A 24,175-nucleotide genomic window follows, 5' to 3' on the forward strand; every position below is an offset into this window, starting at 1 on the left:
ATGTTAAACCTCTGAGAGCAATCCTATTAGGTTTTTTTTAAATTTGTATGTATTTGTTTTCGTGTTTCCAAGATTGTGAACGGATTTTGTTGTATGTAGAGTTTTTGTACAAAATGAAATGCAAAGTCTGACCGATACCCAGCAATATTTATATTCTGAAATAATGCTAGTATTTGTAAGGTTCTACATGTGTTCATACAATGTTCCAATGTAAAGCTCATTAAGTCCTCGTTACTGAGATAAATTAAGAGAATAATGATTGGGAAAATTAATAAGCAGGACTGACTTCTAAATGCTTAGAGTATATAGAAGAAAACAGAAGGAATTCTGAATTTTGGCGACATTTGTTTACAAAAACTAGCCAAAAAAAACATGGAGCAGCTTTTTCCAGATATATATAAGAAGGTTTTGCTAATTGAATACGTGTGTCTGTACATCAACTGGATCCAATATTTTGAGAGAAATAATTTTATTGAATTAAGAGGGATGGATATTGAAATTTCCACAAAGGTTTACGGAACACTGTATGCCTTTCATTTTAAAGGTAAAGGGGAATGATTTCAAGGAACTCAATAACAAACTGGATTACAAAACAACTGGTTCAGATACACAGGTTTTTATTTGGGTTTTTCACTATTAAATTGATTCCACTACTCAGCGTTCCTGAATGTGAGGAAATTAAAATATACTGAACTGTAATGGCCAGAAAGCAAACCTGGGCCCTCTGCTTCAAAGAGAACAGATGAAGATATTTATGTGCGGTTCATCCAGAATGACATGTGTATAATGCCTTTGGGATCATTTGTATCTCTATTTCTTATCAGCATGACTTTTGTGTTTCCAAGTATGTAAATGATATGATACATGAGGTTCTTGCACAAAATGAAAAGGAAAATGGGATATATTTTGCAATATATATGATATGAATAACTATAAAACCACAGTACCACTGACCCAATGAGTCCCTTGGTGTGTCTGATCCTGAACCATACTTAGATGCAGCTAAGTAGTGCACATTTGTTCATCCAAGGAATACAACCTGTCAAATCTTATATGTTTGCTGTATCTCTTAAAGTTTTTATTTCATGCTTTGAAATCGTAAGAGAAATACCCTGCAGAAAATTCCACTGTTGCACAGCACAATTCAAGATGATAATGGAACCAAGTGGATGTGAACACAACCCCAGGTGGAGGGTATGGTGCATGGGAGCAGGTAGAGAGTCTGTGGATGGGAGAATGTATCCAAGTTGGAATGGGGCAAGAAGCCTGCAAAGTGACTGGCGTTGAGAGAGCTGTGAGAACTGTTGAATCCAACCAACCCCCCTCCCACCCAAACGCACCAGCATATTTTGTGATTACTAATATTCCTCACAGTACAAGTGCGAGCTCATTCTAGAATGCAGCTTGCTCCCCTCTCCTCTTCAAAGTTGTGAATTTATCTTGTATGCCAGAATTTTGCATTATCCGTATATTTCAGAATTAGTTTTTTTCAATTCACAATCAAATTTGTTAAGAATTGGAGCCAACCTATATGTGGATGAAACCTGTAGAAAGGAACTGGTTTACACCGAAGATAGACACACAATGCTGGAGTAACTCAGCGGATCAGGCAGCATCTCTGGAGAAAAGGAATAGGTGATGTTTCGGGTTGGAACCCTTCCTCAGTGCAGCCTGAAGGAAGGTTCCGACACCAATCGTCACCTATTCCTTTTCTCTGGAGATGCTGTCTGTCCCACTGAGTTATTCCAGCATGGTGTGTCTATCTGGGGTTGAAACCTCTTGTCTGTAAATTGGATTAGATGGGTTAACTGGAATAAGGATTTCAACAGAAAGTGACAGAATATCACTCATCAGACAACCATAAACTATATTCAGGTAGTACTGCATCTTCTGTTCTCATAAGGAAAGTAAAAACAAAGTGAAGACATTTAGTCTTCAGGTTGGTCAGCAGGTTGGGCAGCATTGTGAAGGGAATGGACAGACAATGTTTTAGGTCGGGACCCTTCTGCAGACTCTAATGAAGGATTCCTGACCCAAAACTACCTGCCTGATCTATTGTGTTCCTCCAGCACTGTGCTTTGATCAAGATTCAAGTTCAAGTTCAAGTGAGTTTATAATCATGTGTCCCTGTATAGGACAATGAAATTCTTGCTTTGCTTCAGCACACAGAACATAGTAGGCATTTACTACAAAACAGATAAGTGCGTCCATATACCATAATATAAATATATACACACATGAATAAATAAACTGATAAAGTGCAAATAACAGAAAATGGTTGTAGGGGGCGCTGCTCTGTGCAGCAGCCATGTCATGCAGCTCGTCAGTTTTTCAACCTTTTTTTATTTTTTTAGTATGTTTTAAAGTCTGTATTTAATGTTTCTTCGTGTGTTTTATGTGGGGGGTGGTGTGGGGGGGTGAGGGGGAAACCGCTTCGGTCGCCTCCTCCACGGAGAGGCGAGTTTTTCCAGGTCGCCTCCCCCGTGGCCTAACATCAAGGACCGACGCGGCCTTTCCCGGAGACGCGCCCGGGGCTTCAGCGGCGGGCGCAGCGTGGACTCTCGGCGTGGAGCGGGCGACCCTCGCTGGGGCTCGCTGGAGGGGAGCGCTCCGTTTCGCTGGCCCGGGGCAGCCGGCAGCCTGAAGTCGCAGCCTGAAGCCGCGGTCTGCAGAGCTCCAGCTGGTGCGGCGTCTACAGCCCGGGATCTCACGTTGGGGACCCGGGGGAAGAAGAAGCCATCACTGACGGCCCGCGGCCAACTTCTACCGCGGGTCCGGCATGGACTTACCATCACCCCTGGAGGGGAGCTTCGACCGTCGGCCCTGCAGTCTACGGTGCTTCTGGCTGCGGCGGGGACTTTAAATCTTGACCGCCGGCCTGCGGCCTACAACAACTTGAAGCCGCGGTCTCCGGTGAGGAAGAGCCGATCCTGGACTGACTCTGGACTCTGGTCCTGACCACGGGGGGGAAATGGAGGAGGACTGGCCAAATGTTGTGCCTTCCACCACAGTGATGAATGCTGTGGTGGATGTTTGTGTTACAGTTTTATTGTGGTTGTGTGTTCTTTATTATTGTATCGCTGCAGACAACCCAAATTTCCACCAGCCTGGCTGTGTGGCAATAAATTATATCTAATCTAATCTAATCTAATTAATAATCAGAGTTTTGTTCGAGCCAGGTTTAATAGCCTGATGGCTGTGGGGAAGTAGTTATTCCTGAACCTGGTTGTTGCAGTCTTCAGGCTCCTGTACCTTCTACCTGAAGATAGCAGGGAGATGAGTGTGTGGCCAGGATGGTGTGGGTCTTTGATGATGCTGCCAGCCTTTTTGAGGCAGCGACTGCGATAAATCCCCTCGATGGAAGGAAGGTCAGAGCCGATGATGGACTGGGCAGTGTTTACTACTTTTTGTAGTCTTTTCCTCTCCAGGGCGCTCAAATTGCTGAACCAAGCCATGATGCAACCGGTCAGCATGCTCTCTACTGTGCACCTGTAGAAGTTAGAGAGAGTCTTCCTCAACAAACCAACTCTCCGTAAACTTCTCAGGAAGTAGAGGCGCTGATGAGCTTTCTTGATAATTGCATTAGTGTTCTCGGACCAGGAAAGATCTTCAGAGATGTGCACGCCCAGGAATTTGAAGCTCTTGACCCTTCCAGAACCAGGGGCCACAGTTTAAGAATAAGGGAATGCAGAACTTGCAGTTACATTTTCTCCAAAACAATTATGGACAATCGACAATAGGCAATAGGTGCAGGAGTAGGCCATTCAGCCCTTCGAGCCAGCACTGCTATTCATTGTGATCATGGCTGATCATCCACAATCAGTACCCCGTTCCTGCCTTCTCGCCATATCCCCTGACTCCGCTATCTTTAAGAGCTCTATCTAACTCTCTCTTGAAAACATCCAGAGAATTTGCCTCCACCGCGCTCTGCGGCAGAGAATTCCACAGACTCACAACCCTCTGTGTGAAAATGTTTTTCCTCATCTCTGTTCTAAATGGCTTACCCCTTATTCTTAAACTGTGACCCCTGGTTCTGGACTCCCCCAACACCGGGAACGTGTTTCCTGCATCCTTTTGCTCTTTGTTTGGCCGCAGTCCTTTTCTTTTCTGGGGTAATCACACAGGGAATAAGTTGGAGCCAGACTATCGATTAAAAATGCAGGCTATTCCCAATGATGTAATCCTGAAGCACCATGCGTTCGTATCAAAGGACTATGTCATTGTTGGGCTGAGATGACCATGTTAAATTTGGGAGCATCTGTCAATTGCTGGTAAAGTTATGCAGTCAATGAACCAAAAAGATTGTAATATCTGTCCTCTTGGTTTCTGCCAGATAGATGGAATCTGCCAGACAGCTGTAAGTGGAATGATGTGGCTCTGTGCAGGACTGACTGCTACTTTGAGCTCAACGTCTCTCAGTATAAATTCCGAGGCCCCACAGGGCAGGCTGATGCTTCGGGTTCATATCTAATGTTGCTTCCGTAGTCGGATTCTTCCTTTCCTTTTTGGTTGAGTAGAGGGAGTTTTTCATTGGCATTCCTCACCAAACATTTGTTGTCAATAAAAGTCAGTGTTTTCATTAGTAGAAACAGGGAACTGCAGATGCCGGTTTACCAAGGAACGACATAAAACGCTGGAGTAACTCAATGGGTCACGCAGCATCCCTGGAGAACATGGAGGGTGATGTTTCGGATCAGAACCCTTCTTCAGACTGATTGCTTCCCTGCAATCATTCTCCAGGGATGCTGCGTGATCTGCTGGGTTACTCCAGTATTTTGTGTCTTTCCTGTGTTTTTATCAGTAATGATGGAGGAGCGGGAATTAGACTTGCAGAGAGTAGCAGAACAGAATCAAGTACTTAGTCCATTTACCGATTTACATTAATCCTACACAAATTAAATGTTATTCTCCTCACATTTTCCACTACTTCCCCTTCTTCCAGATTCTACAAGTCATCCACACACCAGGGGAAAGTTAAAGTGGCCAATTAACCTACCAACCCATCTGTCTTTTGCATGGGGGAGGAAATAACCATTGTGTTCTCCCAGAGAGATGATGAAAACTACACACTGACAGAACTGGATCCAGCTTGCTAGCGCTGAAAGTCAGCAGCTTTTTCAACACCGTCCCCTCCACTGTTAGAACTATGTTGTCACCTCCCTCCCCACTGTTAGCACTGTGCTAGCCTATGAGTCTGGAGCCTGGCCTGCAAAGTCATCCATATTACATCTAATTGGGGTTGTAGTTCAAAACAAGTGGTTAAATTTCTGTCACCAAAAGACAGTGGAACTGACATCAATATTGCTTAGAGTAATCCATATTCTTATTTGTTGAGAAATAGAAAACATATTTTGAAAGATAATTCCAAATTGAATGCAATAAAGATACTTTAGCAAATTTTTTTTTTAATTAACAATTTAACAAGGGGTGGCACAGTAGCATAGCGGTAGAACTACTGCCTTACAGCCCTAAAGACCCAGGTTCGACCCTGACTATGAATACTGTCTGTACAGAGTTTGTACATTCTCCCCATGACCGCGTGGGTTTTCTCCGAGATCTTCGGTAGGTAAATTGGTTTGGTATAAATGTAACATTGTCCCTGGTGTGAGTAGGGTAGTGTTAATATTCGGCAATCGCTTGTCGGTATGGACTCCTTGGGCCAAAGGGCCTGTTTCCGCTCTGTATCTCTGAACTAAACTAAAAACTAAATTAATTTGAGGATAACCCAAGTAGAGAGACCTGTACAACCCTTGAGAATGAGAGTTGTGTGAATTCACACAGTCTTACTGAAAGACATCTCAAGGGAATTTTGTACAGCTTCAGAATTACTTGTAAGGCAGAAGAGTGTCAGCTTCAGGATCACCCCTACAGAAATATTAATGTCTTGATGATCACCATGGGAGCCAATTTACAATTAACCCTCCTGAATAATGAATGAGAAGTTATTTCTCAGTTACATCCAGACTGAGTTCAGTATTCATTTCATCATTCAAAAGCTAGAATTATAGTTAATCGGTGAGATGACCCATGCCCTCCCCGTTCCTTTAGTTTAGTTTAGAGATACAGAACGGAAACAGGCCCTTTCGGCCCACCAGGTCCGCGCCGACCAACGATCCCCGCACATTAACACTATCCTACACCCACTAGGGACAATTTTTTTTACATCTACCAAGCCAATTAACCTACATACCTGTACATCTTTGAAGTGTGTGAGGAAACAGATCTCTGAGAAAACCCACGCAGGTCACGGGAAGAACGTACAAACTCCGTACAGACAGCACCCGTAGTCAGGATCGAACCCAAGTCTCCAGCGCTGCATTCGCTGTAAGGCAGCAACTCTACCGCTACGCCACCGTGCAGCCCTTCTGCTGTAGCTTATTCAGCTCTATGTAACTTAAAGGGTTTGTTTGCTTCCCTTACAAACTTACTTCTTTATTTATACAAAGTGAGATCAATTTAAAAAGCCAGATTAAATTTATTGGAAGAAGAAAAGACACAAAGTGCTGGAATAACTCAGCAGGTCAGGCAGCATCTCTGGAGAACATGGATAAGTGTCAGTCAGGTCAGGACACTTCTTCATAGTTTCCCTACACCTGCTCATCCCACAATAACAGGCAGGAGTTCTGCTCCACATGCCCATCCCATGGGAACAGTCTTGGGATTCATTCCACCCGAAGAACTCTGAGTCTGAAGAAGGGTCCTGACCTGAAATGTCCCCCAATCCATGTTCTCCAGGGATGCTGCCTGATCCGCTGAACTACTCCTGCACTTTTGTGTCTTTTTTTGTAAACCAGCACTTGCAGTTCCTTGTTTCTGCAGCTCTATTTGTTCTGTGTTTGGGGAGAACACCGTCTCCTGGCGAGAGCAGGTGGATTGCATAACTGGTACAGATCTGGTCTGATTCCCTGTCTGCTCAGAACGTACTGTGGGTATGTGTTGCTTCTGATCCCATTTCCTGCTCCAAGCTCTAAGAAGACTCAAGAGAGTAATCTCATGAATAATGTCATATTGCAAGTAAAAGCGATAAATACATTTATGAGACTGGATTACAAATATTTTTAAATAACTGAGGATGTAAGCAATTGCAAGCAGCATCCAGCATAGTACTTCCAACTTTAGCTGACCAGAAAGCAGAACAGCAATTCATTACAAAAATATTCTACATTATCCTAATCAAGTTCAAGCATTGATTTCCAGTCATGGAAGTGAGTATTTTTTTAATTCATTAATTTTTCAGGATGCCGGTGTTTCTGGCAAAGCCAACATTTACCACACATATGTAGAAATGTGCAGATGCTGATTTAAACCAAAAATAGACATAAAATGCTGGAGTAACTCTACGGGAGTTTTGTGTCGATCTTCAGATTAATCCAGCATCTGCAATTCCTTCCTACACATTTTGTCTGCTCTACTATAAAATCTCTTCAAGGTATGTCTACTTTGAAGAAGTTCTCCTCCTTTCTCTGAGGAGAGTTGTGCAACAACTTCTCTTGCTGCTCCCCCTGTGTGATTCTTCCTGCTTTCCGACTCCACCACATTTTTGCATATCTTTCATTCATTTGTTCTATATCTACTTCATCGTCTATATCTCTTGTTTCCCTTTCCCCTGACCCTAGTCTGAAGAAGGGTCTCGACCCGAAACATCACCCATTCCTTCTCTCCAGAGATGCTGCCTGTCCCGCTGAGTAACTCCAGCATTTTGTGTCTAATTTACCACATGTCCTATGGATACAGGCAAGAGCTTCACTCCATCAACCCTTCTCAAGGAAACAGGCAGGAGTCTCACAGAACCTCTTCACCCCATGGAGATATGAATAGCAGAACACAAGAAAGTACAAGCAGGAGTGGCCAACTAGACCTTCAAGCCTGCCCTAAAGTAGCAATGGCTGACCTATGCTGACCAGCCATATCCCTCATTCCACGTGCTCATCCTACAGGGACAGGCAGGAGGCTCACTCCAGCTGCCCATCCCATGGGATTACAGCAACATCACTCCAACCAAGGAGACTTCTTTTATAAATCAGAGCACTGTTTTTAATGGCATGAATGTTCTTCCAAGATAGTAACACCTTTGTATAAGGTTGTCAAGCAGGAATGTTACCAGGGTGTACAATATTGTGAATGGATGGTGTGATTTTCTGGCCACCTATTAATTGATTTTGCTTTGTTACAAATGATTTCCAAAACACTATTAAAATTCTTGTGCATATTGGAGGCATATTATGTAGATCAATGTGCAGAGAAAAGTGACATAGGCATGGCACCATTTGGCCTTGGCAATACCTCACCCTGAAATGTTGTCTGTTCTCTTGAAGTCCCCCTAAACGCTGCAACAACAGGGAGAAAATGTGGGTCGGAGTGTTGTTTGTGCACGAAAGCCTACTGCCACAAGGAACAGATCCAGCTTTTGTGAATATTCATTGTTCTTATCTCCAAAGCTTTATCATTGCTTTCCATTTCTTGCCTTGAAAGAATCAATGGTGCAATGGCTTAAGATGAATCTCACTTAAAGCTCCTTGAAGGATTTTTTGCTGTTCAATGTGCATTTCAATTATCTTGAAATGCAGGCCCCTCAATTCATCTCCCTCCAAATTGTTTATCAATCTGATCAATATAGTGTGATGTGTTGGCTGTAAAAGTGGCTAGCCATCATCGAAGTTGAACAGAAGTGTAAAGATTTTACGCTCCCAATAACTGTTTGTGTCATTTTGAGGAAGGTGTATTTTATGCAGAGCCCAGAATTTTTCATGAAAATGTCATTCATCAAGAAATATGAAGATATTGGGCAAGCCATTTAAGTATTTTTAGCAGGGATTCATTCAATGATGTGTTATAATTAGTGCAGGTGAACCTCACAGCAGCATGTCATGTTATTTATATGTGGGCGATTACTGCTGTGCTGTTATTGGTGTGAAAGGGTCATTGGATTGGATTTTAATCCATGATTTTACAGGTCCCTTCGGAGGGATAACAATCTATCGGAGAGCCTCTTACAGTCTATGTGGGCAATACCTACCCCCCTCACTCAGCTGGGAGAAAATGCTGTTGATGTGGAGCTGGGCCATCTCTGTTTGCCTCCATCGTCGACCAGCTGCTGTTGATATTGTAGGCAATCAAGTCATATGAGCTCAGCATTTCCTTCTGTCCTCCCTCTGATGCTCTCCGATGACTGCGAAGATGCGTAGTGGACAACACATGACAACACTGGCATCTCTGGGGTTGCTGACATGTATTGTTCAGTGCCCTAGGACTGACACAGGCAACCAAATCTCATCTTAAGGAGACCAGTGTTATGTTCCATAAATATCATGGTATTTTGAGGGCTCTCATTGCATCAGTGCTCAGTTGCTAGTTGGAGAAGTAGGTTGATGTGAAGAGCTACGTAAGTCGAAAGTGACTGTTGTCCCTCAGGATCGTAGTCCCTTAGGGAAGCAAAGGGATGTGGTGGAAGGTTGTTTTTTTGGACTGGAGGCTTGTGACTCGGGCCTGTGTGTCTCAGGGATCGGTGCTGGACCCTTTGCAGTTTGTCATCAATGTCAACAATTTGGATGAGAATATACACGGCATGATGAGTAAGTTTACACATTACGCTAAAACAGGTGGTATCATAGACACCAAAGATGGTTATCAAGAATAACAGCAGGACCATAATCAGCAGGGCAAGTAGGCTGAGGAATGGCAAATGGAATTTAATTCAGATAAATGTGAGGTCAGATAAATAAGAGGACAAACAATGGCAAGACCTTCATAGTGAATCGTAGGGCCCTTGGCAGTGTTATAGAGCAGGTTGATCTTGGAGTACAAATACACAGTTTTTTCCAAGTGGTGTCATGGGTAGATGTTGTGATGAAGATGGCTTTTGGCACAATGGCCTTCATCAATCAGGGAATTATGTATAGAAGTTGTGATGCTATGTTACAGGTGTAAATTTGTTGGTGAGGCCACACTTGGAGTATTTGCCTCCATCTTCTGCCTTGGAGTAATGTGCGCAGTTTTGGCTACACTGCTATTGGAATGATTCCATTAAGCTGGAAAAAGCGTAGAGAAGATTTACGAGGATGTTCGCAGGATTGAGAGCTTGATTATGGGAAGCAGTTGGGCACGCTAGGAATTTAAGTTCAAGTTCAAGTTCAAGTGAGTTTATTGTCATGTGTCCCTGATAGGACAATGAAATTCTTGCTTTGCTTCAGCACACAAAACATAGTAGGCCTTTATTACAAAACAGATCAGTGAGTCCATATACCATAATATAAATAAATACACACATGAATAAATAAACTGATAAAGTGCAAATAACAGATAATGGGTTATTAACAATCAGAGTTTTGTCCGAGCCAGGTTTAATGGCTGAGGGGAAGTAGCTATTCCTGAACCTGGTTGTTGCCGTCTTAGGCTCCTGTACTTTCTACCTGAAGGTAGCAGGGAGATGAGTGTGTGGCCAGGATGGTGTGGGTCTTTGATGATACTGCCAGCCTTTTTGAGGCAGCGACTGCGATAAATCCCCTCGATGGAAGGAAGGCCAGAGCCGATGATGGACTGGGCAGTGTTCACTACTTTTTGTAGTCTTTTCCTCTCCAGGGTGCTCAAGTTGCCAAACCAAGCCACGATGCAACCGGTCAGCATGCTCTCTACTGTGCACCTGTAGAAGTTAGAGAGAGTCCTCCTCAACAAACCGACTCTCTGTAATCTTCTCAGGAAGTAGAGGCGCTGATGAGCTTTCTTGATAATTGCATTAGTGTTCTCGGACCAGGAAAGATCTTCAGAGATGTGCACGCCCAGGAATTTGAAGCTCTTCACCCTTCCAACCATCGACCCGTTGATATAAACGGGGCTGTGGGTCCTCCTCCTACTCCTTCCAAAGTCCACAATCAGTTCCATGGTTTTGCTGGTGTTGAGGGCCAGGTTATTTGGATAGGTACGTGATTGGAAAGGTTCAAAAGGATATGTTAAATGTGGGTCAATGGGACTAGCTTAGATGGGACTTCTTGGTCAGCATAGATGGGTTGGGCAGAAGGGCCTGTTTCCTTGCTGCATGACTATTCTTCTCTCCAGGAATGCTGACTACTGAAAATGTGTGGAGTGTTGACCTCCTCAGTATAAAGGAGCTGCCAGGATATATGGCATTCTTCATCTCCTTTCATGACATGCAACCAATTGTAGATTTAGGGTGTTTTTGAAACAAATTCTGTTGATAAGAAGATACACATCATATAACGGAGCTCTTAAGGACCTACTGGTCAATTTAATAGCTCTCACAGGAAGACAGCAATGTTGGAAAATACCAGTGCCAAGATGCTGTATTCTCTTCATGAAAAGTAGGAATCTTCCTTCCATGAGTACCGGATCTTGGTGAAACTCTCTGATGCAGTAAACTGAAAGCCACAGCAAGGATGTGTTGCAGCTGACTTCAATGATCCAGTGGATGGAAAATCAGGAATGATCTTGACCTCCACGGTGAGAGAACAATCCAAGCGTGAGCATGGGCCAGAGGTTCTCCTGCAACACTTCAAGCAGTGGTGCTGATGGTTTTAAAACCTGAGCTTGCAAATGCCTTGTTCTTCAAAGAAGTCTCGGTAAGAGCGTGGGCAAGAAGACCATTTTTTTTGAACAGCTTCTTCAGAGATGGGTTTGTCATTGCCTTCTATCGTGAGATGCCCATAATCCGCTCAGTTGTCCAGTGCGCCTATTCCAAAGCCTGCAGTCATGGACTATTGTCGATGGTGCCATCACCAAGAAACTCATAATACTATTGTGTTGCACAGATCAAGAGTCATGAGCATTTTATTGTCATATGTCCCAGACAGGACAATGAAATTCTTACTTGCTGCAGCACAACAGAATATGTAAACATAGTACATAATGGGAGAAAAAAAAGTTCAGTGTGAATATATATATGCACATGCACACATACTCAATAAATAAACAAATATAGTGCAATAATAATAATAGTCTTAGTAGTTCAGAGCTTATTCGTTGTTGTGTTTAATAGCCTGATGGCTGTAGAGAAGAAGCTGTTCCTGAACCTGGACGTTACAGTTTTCAGGCTCCTGTATCTTCTTCCCGAAGGCAATGGTGAAATGAATGTGTGGCCAGGATGGTGTGGGTCTTTGATGATGTTGGCTGCCTTTTTGAGGCAGCGACTCAAACTGAGAGAATGATGAGAGAAACAGATATTAATTGTAGTCCAATTTGTGGCTTTGGAAGCTGACTGAGCAATCTGCAGTCATTTATCAGGCCGACCAGCCAAATCTCCTGACATCACCAAATTGTTCCTTACAAGGGTGAGAAAAGAAAAATGCACTCTTGGCTCTCATGAGATGATTCCACTGTAGCTGTTGTGTTGTACTCTGAGGTCTAATTGTTGCAAAGTGCGAGTGGAACCATTTATTGTATGATGAATGATGCTATTACGAGCATGCCCGACACTAGGACATTGTAAGGCATACCTGTGCAGATGATGCCCCACAGTGACTGATCTAAATTTGTGATTGTCAAAATTATACCTGGAAATGATTGCTGACATGGTAACTGCTGACTCCAGGTCAAATCGAACCTGGATTATATAGCATCTAAAAATGCACTGTGCAGTTTGTTCTTTCACTTTCATTACTTTCCTATGGTTGGCCTTAGTCACTTAATGCCATTTTATCATCATCTATATTACTAAAAGTAAGATTTTGACCACTTCCTGTTTTTCTGTTTCATGATTTTTGAAAAAACGCTGCCGCTTACGGCTGTGATTTTTGGCCATCTTACTCAGAGCCCCCCTCCGCTGCACAGGACAAGAGGATTTTTCCCATCGGTGAAAAATAAAAGAGTTATTAATGTTTATAAAATGTTGACATTCTCTCTGCTGCCCCTGCTGGTGGGAGGGGAGAGACTATAAAACCCGGAAGTGTGGGTGTGGCTCAGTCTCTGCAAGATGGGGTAGGGAGAGGTCAGGACTCTATCTGAGCTGTGAATCAACTAAACACACTGGATGTCTACTGAACTGTGAGTGTGGTGTTTATGTGGTGTTTTGTGTGGTTTTATGGTGGTTCTATGGTGGTTTCACCCTGTTTGAAATGCTATGAAACTGCATTTGAATGTGGTGGCCTTGCACCCTGCATGAAATGGTATGAAACTGCATTTGAATTCGGTGGCCTCGTACCCTGCATGAAATGGTATGAAACTGCACTTGAATTTGGTTGTCTTGCACCCTGCTTGATGTGGCATGAAACTGCACTTGAGTTTGGTGGCCCTGCCCCCGCTTGAAGTGGAAGGAAACTGCACTTGAGTTTGGTGGCCCTGCACCCTGCTTGAAGTGGTAGGAAACTGCACTTGAATTTGGTATCCTTGCACTCTGCTTGAAGTGGTAGGACTCAGCCCTTGAAATTGGTGGCCTTTACCCTGCTTGAAGTGGTATGAAACTGCACCTGAATTTGGTGGCCTTGCACCCTGCTTGAAGAGGTAAGAAACTGCAATTGAATTTGGTGGCCTTGCACCCTGCTTGAAGAGGTAAGAAACTGCACTTGAATTCTGTGGCCTTGCACCCTGCTTGAAGTGGTAGGAAACTTCATTTGAATTTGGTGGTCTTGCACCCTGCCGGAATTGCCGTGAGTCAACTGCCAGATATTACCTTAAAGATACGGCAATACTGCAAAATTAGAACACATAGCATTGGGGGTAGGGGATTGACATGGATAAAAAATTGGTTGGCAGAGGAAACAAGGAGTAGGAATTAACAGGTCCCTTTCAGAATGGCAGGTAGAGACTAGTGGGGTACCATAAGGCTCGGTGCTGGGACCGCAGCTATTTACAATATATATCAATGATTTAGATGAAGAAATTAAAAGTAACATTAGCAAATTTTCAGATGACACAAAGCTAGGTGGCAGTGTGAACCGTGAAGATGATGCTATGAGGATGCTGGGTGACTTCGATAGAAACATAGAATCATAGAAAATAGGTGCAGGAGTAGGCCATTCCGCCCTTCGAGCCAGCACCGCCATTCAATATGATGATGGTTGATCATCCAACTCAGTATCCTATACCTGCCTTCTCTCCAAACCCTCTGATCCCTTTAGCCACAAGGGCCACATCTAACTCCCTCTTAAATATAGCCAATGAACTGGCCTCAACTACCTTCTGTGGCAGAGAATTCCAGAGTTTCACCACTCTCTGTGTGAAAAATGTTTTCCTCATCTCGGTCCTAAAAGATTTCCCCCTTATCCTTAAACTGTGACCCCTTGTTCTGGACTTCCCCAACATCGGGAACAACCTTCCTGCATCTAGCCTGTCCAATCCCTTAAGAATTTTGTAAGTTTCTATAAGATCCCCCCTAAATCTTCTAAATTCTAGCGAGTACAAACCGAGTCTATCCAGTCTTTCTTCATATAAAAGTCCTGACATCCCAGGAATCAGTCTGGTGAACCTTCTCTGTACTCCCCCTGTGGCAAGAATGTCCTTCCTCAGATTAGGAGACCAAAACTGTACGCAATACTCCAGGTGTGGTCTCACCAAGACCCTGTACAAATGCAGTAGAACCTCCCTGCTCCTATACTCAAATCCTTTTGCTATGAATGCTAACATACCATTCGCCTTCTTCACTGCCTGCTGCACCTGCATGCCTAGTTTTAATGACTGGTGTACCATGACACCCAGGTCTCGTTGCATCTCCCGCTTTCCTAATCGGCCACCATTCAGATAATAGCCTACTTTCCTGTTTTTGCCACCAAAGTGGATAACCTCGCATTTATCCACATTATACTGCATTTGCCCACTCACCCAGCCCATCCAAGTCACCTTGCAGCCTCCTAGCATCCTCCACACAGCTAACATTGCTCCCCAACTTTGTGTCATCTGCAAATTTGGAGATGTTGCATTCAATTCCCTCGTCCAAATCATTAATATATATCGTAAATAGCTGGGGTCCCAGCACTGAGCCTTGCAGTACCCCACTAGTCACTGCCTGCCATTGTGAAAAGGACCCGTTTACTCCTACTCTTTGCTTCCTGTCTGCCAGCCAGTTCTCTATCCACATCAATACTGAACCCCCAATACCGTGTGCTTTAAGTTTGTATACTAATCTCTTATGTGGGACCTTGTCGAAAGCCTTCTGAAAGTCCAGATATAACACATCCACTGGTTCACCCTTATCCACTCTACTAGTTACATCCTCGAAAAATTCTATAAGATTCGTCAGACATGATTTACCTTTCATAAATCCATGCTGACTTTGTCCAATGATTTCGCCACTTTCCAAATGTGCTGCTATCCCATCTTTAATAACTGATTCTAGCAGTTTCCCCACTACCGACGTTAGACTAACTGGTCTGTAATTCCCCGTTTTCTCTCTCCCTCCCTTTAGATAGGTTGGGTGAGTGGGCAGATGCATGGCAGATGCAGTTTAATGTGGATAAATGTGAGGTTATCCACTGGTATAAAAAACAGGAAGGCAGATTACTCTCTAAATGGCGTCAAGTTGGCAAAAGGGGAAGTACAACGGGATCTGGGGGTCCTTGTTCATCAGTCTATGAAAGTAAGCATGCAGGTACAGCAGGCAGTGAAGAAAGTGAATGGCATGTTGGCCTTCATAACGAGAGGATTTGAGTATAGGAGCAAAGAAGTCCTTCTGCAGTTGTACAGAGCCCTGCTGAGACCACACCTGGAGTATTGTGTGCAGTTTTGGTCTCCTAATTTGAGGAAGGACACTCTTGCTATTCAGTGCAGCGTAGGTTTACAAGGTTAATTCCCGGGATGGCGGGACTGTCATATGATGAAGGAATGGAACGACTGGGCTAGTATTCACTGGAATTTAGAAGGATGAGAGGAGATCTTATAGAAACACATAAAATGACTGGACAGGCTAGTGGCTGGAAACATGTTCCCGATGTTGGGGGAGTCCAGAACCAGAGGCCACAGTTTAAGAATAAGGGGTATGCCATTTAGAACTGAGATGAGGAAAAACTTTTTCACCCAGAGAGATGTGAATTTGTGGAATTCTCTGCCTCCGAAGGCAATGGAGGCCGATTCACTGGATGCATTCAAAAAAGAGTTAGATCGAGCTCTTAGGGCTAGCGGAATCAAGGGATATGGGGAGAGATAGGAACAGGGTACTGATTGTGGATGATCAGCCATGATCACATTGAATGGCGGTGCTGGCTCGAAGGTCCAAATGGCCTACTCCTGCACCGATTTTCTTAGTAATCATCGTGGTCGGTCACTCGAAACGAGTATGGCTGCCCCCTCATGGAGGACGCCTGTGCGTGACTTTGTTTAACATGGGGAGACTGGTGCACAGACAGCCGCCAAACGGTCCTTGACAGATCTGGATCAGAATCCAGTGGCATGGAATCCAAGACGGCCGGGGTCCCTTTTCTGCTGCAGCCTTCATCCGCCTTCCCAGCCGTTGTGACGCTCCACTAAAGTCAGCCATCATCCTCCGCCTGTTCCACCGTTGAGGTCTTGGTTGGATTGCTCTTTGTCAGAGACCTCCCCCTCGACCTTACCGCCATGGGTGGCCCTACTGGGAGCATAGCTCCAGACGGCATCACTCTCAGGATCTCAGGACCACACAAGCTTCTCCACCACGTCAAGGTGACAATCCTATGTATCTATGTATCAATCGACCACATTGAGTTCAGTACAGTTTGTGTATAGTCCATTTTATCAGACCAGCCTCTGCATATGCAGTATTGGTGTCAATGCCTCATGAATCAATGATGGAATGGCTATCCATGGTTCTGTTGCTAGTCTAAATATTAGCAAGCCTTTTTTTGGCAAAGGGAATTCTTTTTATTGATAGACTTTAATTTGCCATATCAATTTTTCAGATTTTTCTGAATGTTATACTACATTCAGAAGCTAGAAATAGTTTGTGATTTGAATTAAGTCATTCATTTCTTAAGGAGGAGCAGCTTCTATTAAAACAATGATCGCGGTCTGAATTGCATTCCAATATGTGAATTATGTTAGTCTTGCGAGTTGTGACTGAATTTATGTTATCAAGCAAATATGTGCTGCATTTAGTAACTACCATCCATTGAATTGCTCAACTAAGCCCTACTTCGTAATAGCCTGTTCTTTGAAACGACTGAAAAATCAATTTAAAACTATGAAATATAACATGAAATGAAGCACAATACATTAACTTTGCCTTTCAATTCCATTAATCCAAAAATTACATGTAATCCATTACTTTACATGGAAGATGAACTTTATCCAATCTATTCACGTCCTGGATAAAGGTTATGTAATATTTCAAAGTTAAATCAAGCAAAACTCCAAATCATCTGTATAACATGGTCATGCTTTTTCCGCTTGCCTTCGTCACATTGACATGTCCATCATACCAGTAGTTCAGATTCCATCGTTTTGTTACATTTTCTTTGGCAGTGAAACAAGTAGCAGGTGGAGAATTTTACAGCATAAAATATTTAACTTCAGCAAGGACTTAACATTGGAATTCTCAGACTATCCACTGATCACAATGGAAAGGAACACTGAGGCAGGTCTGTGACCATTCTGTTATCACTTAACCTCAGCAGACCCACTGTGTCGTACTGTGGGTCCATGGTCCTGCATTATTGCCTCATGTGAACTGAAGGCTGTTTTCCACATGAGCTTTGATCCATTCCTGACTGTCTCTTCCTCACAAATGCAATTTTCAGCTTTAGCTGTTTTATATGGCTCTGCAATTTCATAGATCTTTGGAGAGGAAAATGTTCTTTTCAATCTGAGGTGTCTTTTGTCTGTATCTGATCTATTGTCTGGGAGATTTAAATCAAAAAGACATGACATTTTCATCTAAATCAATTTCTCATCTTTTTATCATCCTGGAGTATTTAAAGTAAAAAACGTAGTAGAATAGTGTTGTGACAAAAGGAAGTGGACGGGGTGAGTAAGGATTGCACACCACACCATTCACAGCTTGTAAATCGGAAGTGCATAAAGCAGAAGGATGAGGGTGATATGGGGTTTAAGAATGAGGATCAGAAATGTGCACACTAGCAACATTGACACTTTCAGCCCCACTGTTGGCCCTGGACTCTATAATGACAGATACAAAACTGGCAGCACTATCTGTGAACCAGTTATGACTGGTTATATGCTGTTGCAGCTGTTGGACACCTTTGTGTCACATGAGAGAGGTACATTAGTGAGTGAGGTGCAATGTGTTTGCATGAAATGCCTGTCTTTGTCCAATAGCTGATAGTGCGTTGGGTCAGGCAGCATCTCTGGATGGAAATGGGCAGGCAACATTTCCGGTGGGGACCCTTCTTCAAATAGAGGGGAGATAGTGAACGATACATGCAAGCTATGCAGTGTCGTTTTGAAGTGAGCAATGTTGTTGCCTGTTTGCTAAGTGCTTTGGGTTATCTAGAGATTGTTCCAAGGTCCTAAATGACAGACATTGGTGGTGAGTCAATGATGTGGTGTGGAAAACAGAGCAATGACTGACACCAACTGTACTTTTGAAAGAGTTCCCTGAGTTAAAGACTCTAACTATCCTTCTATTCCCCTCATAATTGTATAAACCTCTGTAAGATCACCCTCAACCTCCTAGTTTCGGTAAGAATAAACCTAACTATCCAATCTTTCCTTATAACTACAGTCCTCCATTCCAGGCAGCATCCTGGTGAATCTCCTTTGCCCTATATTGCTATATCATCCTTCCAGTAGTGTGATGACCAGAACGGTACACAATATGCTAAGTATTGTTAAATCAATGTTAAATCAAGGTCCTGCAACATGATGTCCCAATTCTCAAGGAAATGAGACCCAGCCTATCCAGCCTGTTCTTATAACTCAAACCGTCCAGACCCAGTAACATCCTTGTAAACCTTCTTTGCATTCTGTGCATTTTAATGACATCCTTCCTTCTGATTTACCGTGCAAAGTATGAACACACTCGTTGATAAATAACAACAGTATATCCCTGCTTAAATTTAGACTACACCAAATCTTCTTCACTATTATCATGGATAACAAAGATTTTAGCAGAATCTCATAGCTTACTTTCTGGGGGTTACATGTAACACTAGGCTTTCATCAATGTTGTTGATACTCAACTGGGTCTTGGGCAATTAGGGAATCCAGCTTCACCATCACATCCTAATAATGAATAAAATGAATGCCAATAGCCCAAGAGATGGTTCGTGTCTCTATTTTTTTCTGTTGCATGGATGTGCTTTGTCGTGTTCGAAAACTCTATACTGCAAAAATATTGATTTTAGCTAAGTTATTTAAGTCAAGTATCTTAGTTTATTGGCATAATCTTTTCTCTGGAGCATTTTGAATGCTGAAATATTTTTGGCTTATTTTTGCTTGTTCAAAGGTGTTCATTAAAATCTCTGCTTCATTCATCTCTTAAGGTGAAAGGCCAGATTATGCAAGGCACAATCGAAACAGTGGAAGAATTTGTAATATGAATGTTAAAAATATGTTTGGGGCAAGATCAGGGGTTAGACTAATGATGTTGGGTGGTATTTGCCAAGGGAGAGCTACCAGGTGTATAAAGCAGACGCCTGAGTACAGTCAGACATGCACTGGCAATGCAGAGTGATGATGAGCTTAGGGACACTGACAAAAGGGCTGCAAGGTTTCTGGAAGCAAGGTTCCAGATGAAGGTCATTTGTGCACAGTGGAAATGAAAGTAGAAGGGAATTGAGTAACTACATGTGGATAAATGGGTGAAGAGTAGGAGGAACTGCACCATAGAAAGACTATGCTTTGGGTGCAGATAATTCAAGCAAAGGGGGGAAGGGGGTTGGGGGGGGGGGGGGAGGTGAGAGAGAGATCGAGGGAACATAGTGAAGAGGAATAATGTGGAAAGATGCAGTAGGAAGCTCTCATCCTAATTTCTTTAATCTCATAATAGTAAATGGACAGTTTTTGTCCTGTTGAAGTTGCCCTGAGAAGATAGCTGTCCTTTTGTTCATTGTCCTAAAGCATTGCAGATATCAGATCGATAACACGGAGTAACCTCTGAATACCATGGCCAAGCCATCTCAGAGGGCAAACTACATTATAGTCAAATATTGACCAGACTTTATCTAAGGAACGTAAGTAAAGTAGTCAAGTTTTTAGAGTAACCAAACACCCTCATCATCGTTAGCTTTTTAACTTCAATTTTTTTTAATTCGATTTCAAATTCTTATGTGGTATTGTGGGATTTTAACTATTTTCCTAATTAGTCCAATAAGATAATCACTGCAGCATTCTACCTTCTATGTATGGGAAACGAGAGACTTGCCATAGACTCTGATAAATAGAACAGAAGTGGTGGTGTAGCAAGAGATTAACTTAAAAATGCTCATTTGTTTAAGTTCTAGTGTTTAACTAGTTAACATAGTTAAATGACTGACAGCCAGGAAAGAAGTATACATTAGTAGCTGACACTCGATTGAAGGAGAATTCTAAACAATAAATGAGCAGCAAAGACAGATAAATGAGTAGCGATAGCATTTCGAGTGAACAAGAGCAAGACTGCGTGATTGGGCTTAAGAAATATGCCGCACAGTAGCACAGTGGTAGAGTTGCTGCTTTACAGCACTAGAGACCCGGGATCAATCCTGACTATGGGTTCTGTCTACACAGAGTTTGTACGTTGTCCCCATAACCGCGTGAGTTTTCTCTGGGTGCACTGGTTTCCTCCCACACTCCAAAGACGTACAGGTTTGTAAGTTAATTGGCTTCGGCAAGAATTGTAATTGTCCCGGTATGTAGGATAGTGTTAATGTATGGAGTGATCACTGGTCCTCACAGACTCGGTGGGCCGAAGGGCCTGTTTCCGCGCTGGATCCAGAAACTAAAATCTCTAAACTAAATTAAATATTCATGCGAACTATTCAGGCAGAATATGAGACATTGTTCCACTGGTTGGCTTCACTGTAGCAGTAGAGAAGACTGAGAACATATAGGTCACCGTGGGAATGGGGAGAACATTTGAAATGGCTGGCAACAAGGAGTTCCGTGTAGCCATGGTGGATAGAGCACAGATGCTTGGTAATGCTTATGCTAAATTCATCAATGCAGAGAAAACCACATCCAGAGCACCAAATGCAATATACAAGGTTAGAGAAGGTGCATGTGAATCTCTGCCTCACATTACTTTAGAATGGTTAGAGATACAGCGCAGAAACAGATCCTTCGGGCCACCAGAGATCCCCATCCATTAACACTACCTTACACACACGAGAGACAATTTACAATTATACCAAGTCAATTAGCCTACAAACCAGTACGTCTGGAGTTTGGAGGAAACCGGAGCTCCCCGGAGAAAACCCATACAGAGAACGTACAAAGTACGTACAGACAAGCACCTTTGGTCAGGATCGAACCCGGGCCTCTGGCACTGTAAAGCAGCAACTCTACCGCTGTGCCACCCCGGAAGGGCTCTTTGGGTGGTGAGGGGAGATGTGTAGGGACAGGTGTTGCATCTCCTGCAGTTGCAGGGAAGAGTGCCCTTTGGAGGGGTAGGGCTGATGGGGAGAGATGAGAGAACTATGGAGGGAATAGCAGCTGCAAAATGTAGAAAGGGGTGTTGAGTGGTTGATGTGACAGATAGTGAGATGGTGCAGATCCTCTACCATTCCAACCTTCTCCCTGGCCCAGCGCCTTGCCTTACGGAAAGCTACCTTGCTTTATTTAAATAAAGTGTGACATGAATTATGACTATAATGTAGCGTGGAAATATAATTGGCAAGTAAATGATTATAAAGTAAAGAAAGTTGTTAGACTGGTTCAGAGATGATCAATGGAATTATAATCACTAAAATGAAAAAAAAACAGGAAAAACCCTTTTTTCTCTTCCACGAGACATTATAAAATGTTAAATAACTCAAATCCACAGACATTTCTAACTCAAGACTTAATCTAATTTTTTTTTTCTCTCTCATAAAGTAGATGATTTTGACTTTGTAGTCTGATATACGAGGGGTGACAATGGACCAGACATTGTAATACAACACTTTCAGTTTTCAGTTAAATGGCGGGAGAATATTCCCACAATTTCACACCGTGGGGATATCAGTACTTTTAGTACCAGAGCTATTTTAATACTATTTATGCACTTGGTTATCTAAAGCAAATTTAGTGTTTAGCTCTTGGTGGAAAGTAAGATCAAAAGTCCAGTTATTCTGCCAACATCTGGTGTTCCCCAAAGGGCCATTAGGGTGAGAGCTCCACAATGTTGACCACAATGTGTTGTCATATCAGTATATATTGTGACCATCATTTGGGGGTCCAAGGGGTAGTAAGGTGGACCCGGCAAAGCATCGTGGAGTGCAATTAGGGCACAATGTTCACACAGAACACTGGTGGCCATCCACTGCATCCTGACCTATCGCCAGTCGTCTCGACTATGTCTTGTCATTTGATCTAGATAGGCCGGGACGAGAGAGTGAGGCTGACGATTTGCACAACTCTCCCTCACTTTAATCCAAGTTAAGAGCGAGTCATGACCTCAGGACCCGTACCGCCCAACTGGGCGAAGGATGATCATCACAGGAGCGCGTGCAGCTGAGAGGAAGTGAACCGCAGAAGCTCTGAGGAAACGAGTCGCGCGCAAGGCTCGAGCCACTTTAACTTCTACTGCAGCGCCCACCCAACTGTGTCCCATATGCGGGTGAGCCTTCCGGGCCTGGATCAGTCTCACCAGTCACCTCTGGACCCACAAACAAAAACACTGAAGTCATGGTCTTCTTTCGACTACGAATGATAAGGAACAACAACAACATATTGTGACTTGGAGGGGACATTGTAGGCGGGAGTGTTGCCATGCACTGCTTCTAATCAATAGTTGTAGAGTGGTGTGCTGCCAAATAAAACTTAGTAATTCTGCAGGAAGTAAGAGTGCAGCCATAGTGCCTCAATGCTGGAGAAGATGAAAAGTTAATTTGATGCACGGATTGATGATCAAGAAAACTGCTCTGTACCAGGATAGTGTTAAGTTTCCACTACAGCCAAGTTGAGAGAATTATGACTTGTTGATTGTGTGTCCCAAGGTTTGACAGAGTAGACTCGATGGGCTGAACGCCCCAAAGGGCCTGTCCCAGGGGCATGCGACTCCATGCGGCAAGCGCGACCTAAAGGGCCGGTCCCACCAGCATGCGCCTGCATGCGGCAAGCGCGACCTAATCAGAAGCGGGGGCCGCGCGGAGGTCGAGTGAGTGACATGAAGTGCGAGCGAAGTCCGCGGGAAGTTCACGCGTGACGTACGGCGTCGAGGCGGCTGCGGGCCGGCGGGCCGTTGCCGCGCAGAATTTTTGAACACGGTCAGTTTTTCGGAGCCCCGCGCGATGTCGGGACCAGCTCCGCACAACTCCATACGGCTCCAGCGATCAAAGTGGGACCGGCCCCGCGAGGCCTTACGGCTCAAGCGACCACGTTAGGTTGCGCTTACTGCATCCAGGCGCATGCTGGTGGGACAGGCCCTTTAGGTCGCGCTTGCCGCATGGAGTCGCATGCCCGTGGGACAGGCCCTTAATTCTGCTCCTATGATTTATGAACATGAAAATGAATTGGGAATCAGGAACTGAGTCAGCCCAAAATCAAAATACTGCAGGTGCTAGAAAATAATTAAATTGAAAATACTGGAAATACACAGGAAGTCAGACAGTATCTATGGAGGGAGAGAGAACCATAGATGTCAATGGCATGCTAGTTGATGGGGTACTCGCAAATACTCCCAATGTAGCTGGGTCCCTGGACACTGGTGGGATTGATGAGAGTTGACGAGAATGAGATAATGGAAAAAGATAGCACTAGTGTAGTTGGGTGCATGATAGATGGTGCATTGTGACCCTCCAGTGCCATTCTCTGTTCCCTATAACTCTATGCCGAATGCTGTCTCTCACACAACCCGTGCCACCTACCGCACCCCACTTAATGGCAGCCAACGGTGGCATGGGTGACATGGTGCACAGCGGGAGTGATGCTACCTTATAGCGCGTGCAGTGCCAGGGACCCGGGTTCAATCCCGACCATAGGGCTGTCTGTCAGGAGTTTGTACATTCTCCTTGTGACCATGTGGCTTTCCTCCAAGATCTTCGGTTTCCTTCCACACTCCAAAGACGTGCAGGTTTGTAGGTTAATTGGCTTGGGTATGTATACTTGGAATAAGTGTAAATTGTCCCTAGTGTGTGTTGGATAGTGTTAATGTGTGTGGATCGCTGGTCGGTGCAGACTCGGT

General features: G+C 43.7%; 1 protein-coding gene across 2 annotated transcripts in view; it reads left to right on the forward strand.

Annotated features, from left to right (window-relative positions):
- Nucleotides 1-24,175, forward strand: part of fstl5 (follistatin like 5) — a 738,182-nt gene that overhangs the window by 631,881 nt on the left and 82,126 nt on the right. The window lies entirely within an intron of this gene.

The sequence above is a fragment of the Amblyraja radiata genome, chromosome 1 (assembly GCF_010909765.2).
Source record: "Amblyraja radiata isolate CabotCenter1 chromosome 1, sAmbRad1.1.pri, whole genome shotgun sequence".
NCBI classification, from domain to species: Eukaryota; Metazoa; Chordata; class Chondrichthyes; order Rajiformes; family Rajidae; genus Amblyraja; species Amblyraja radiata.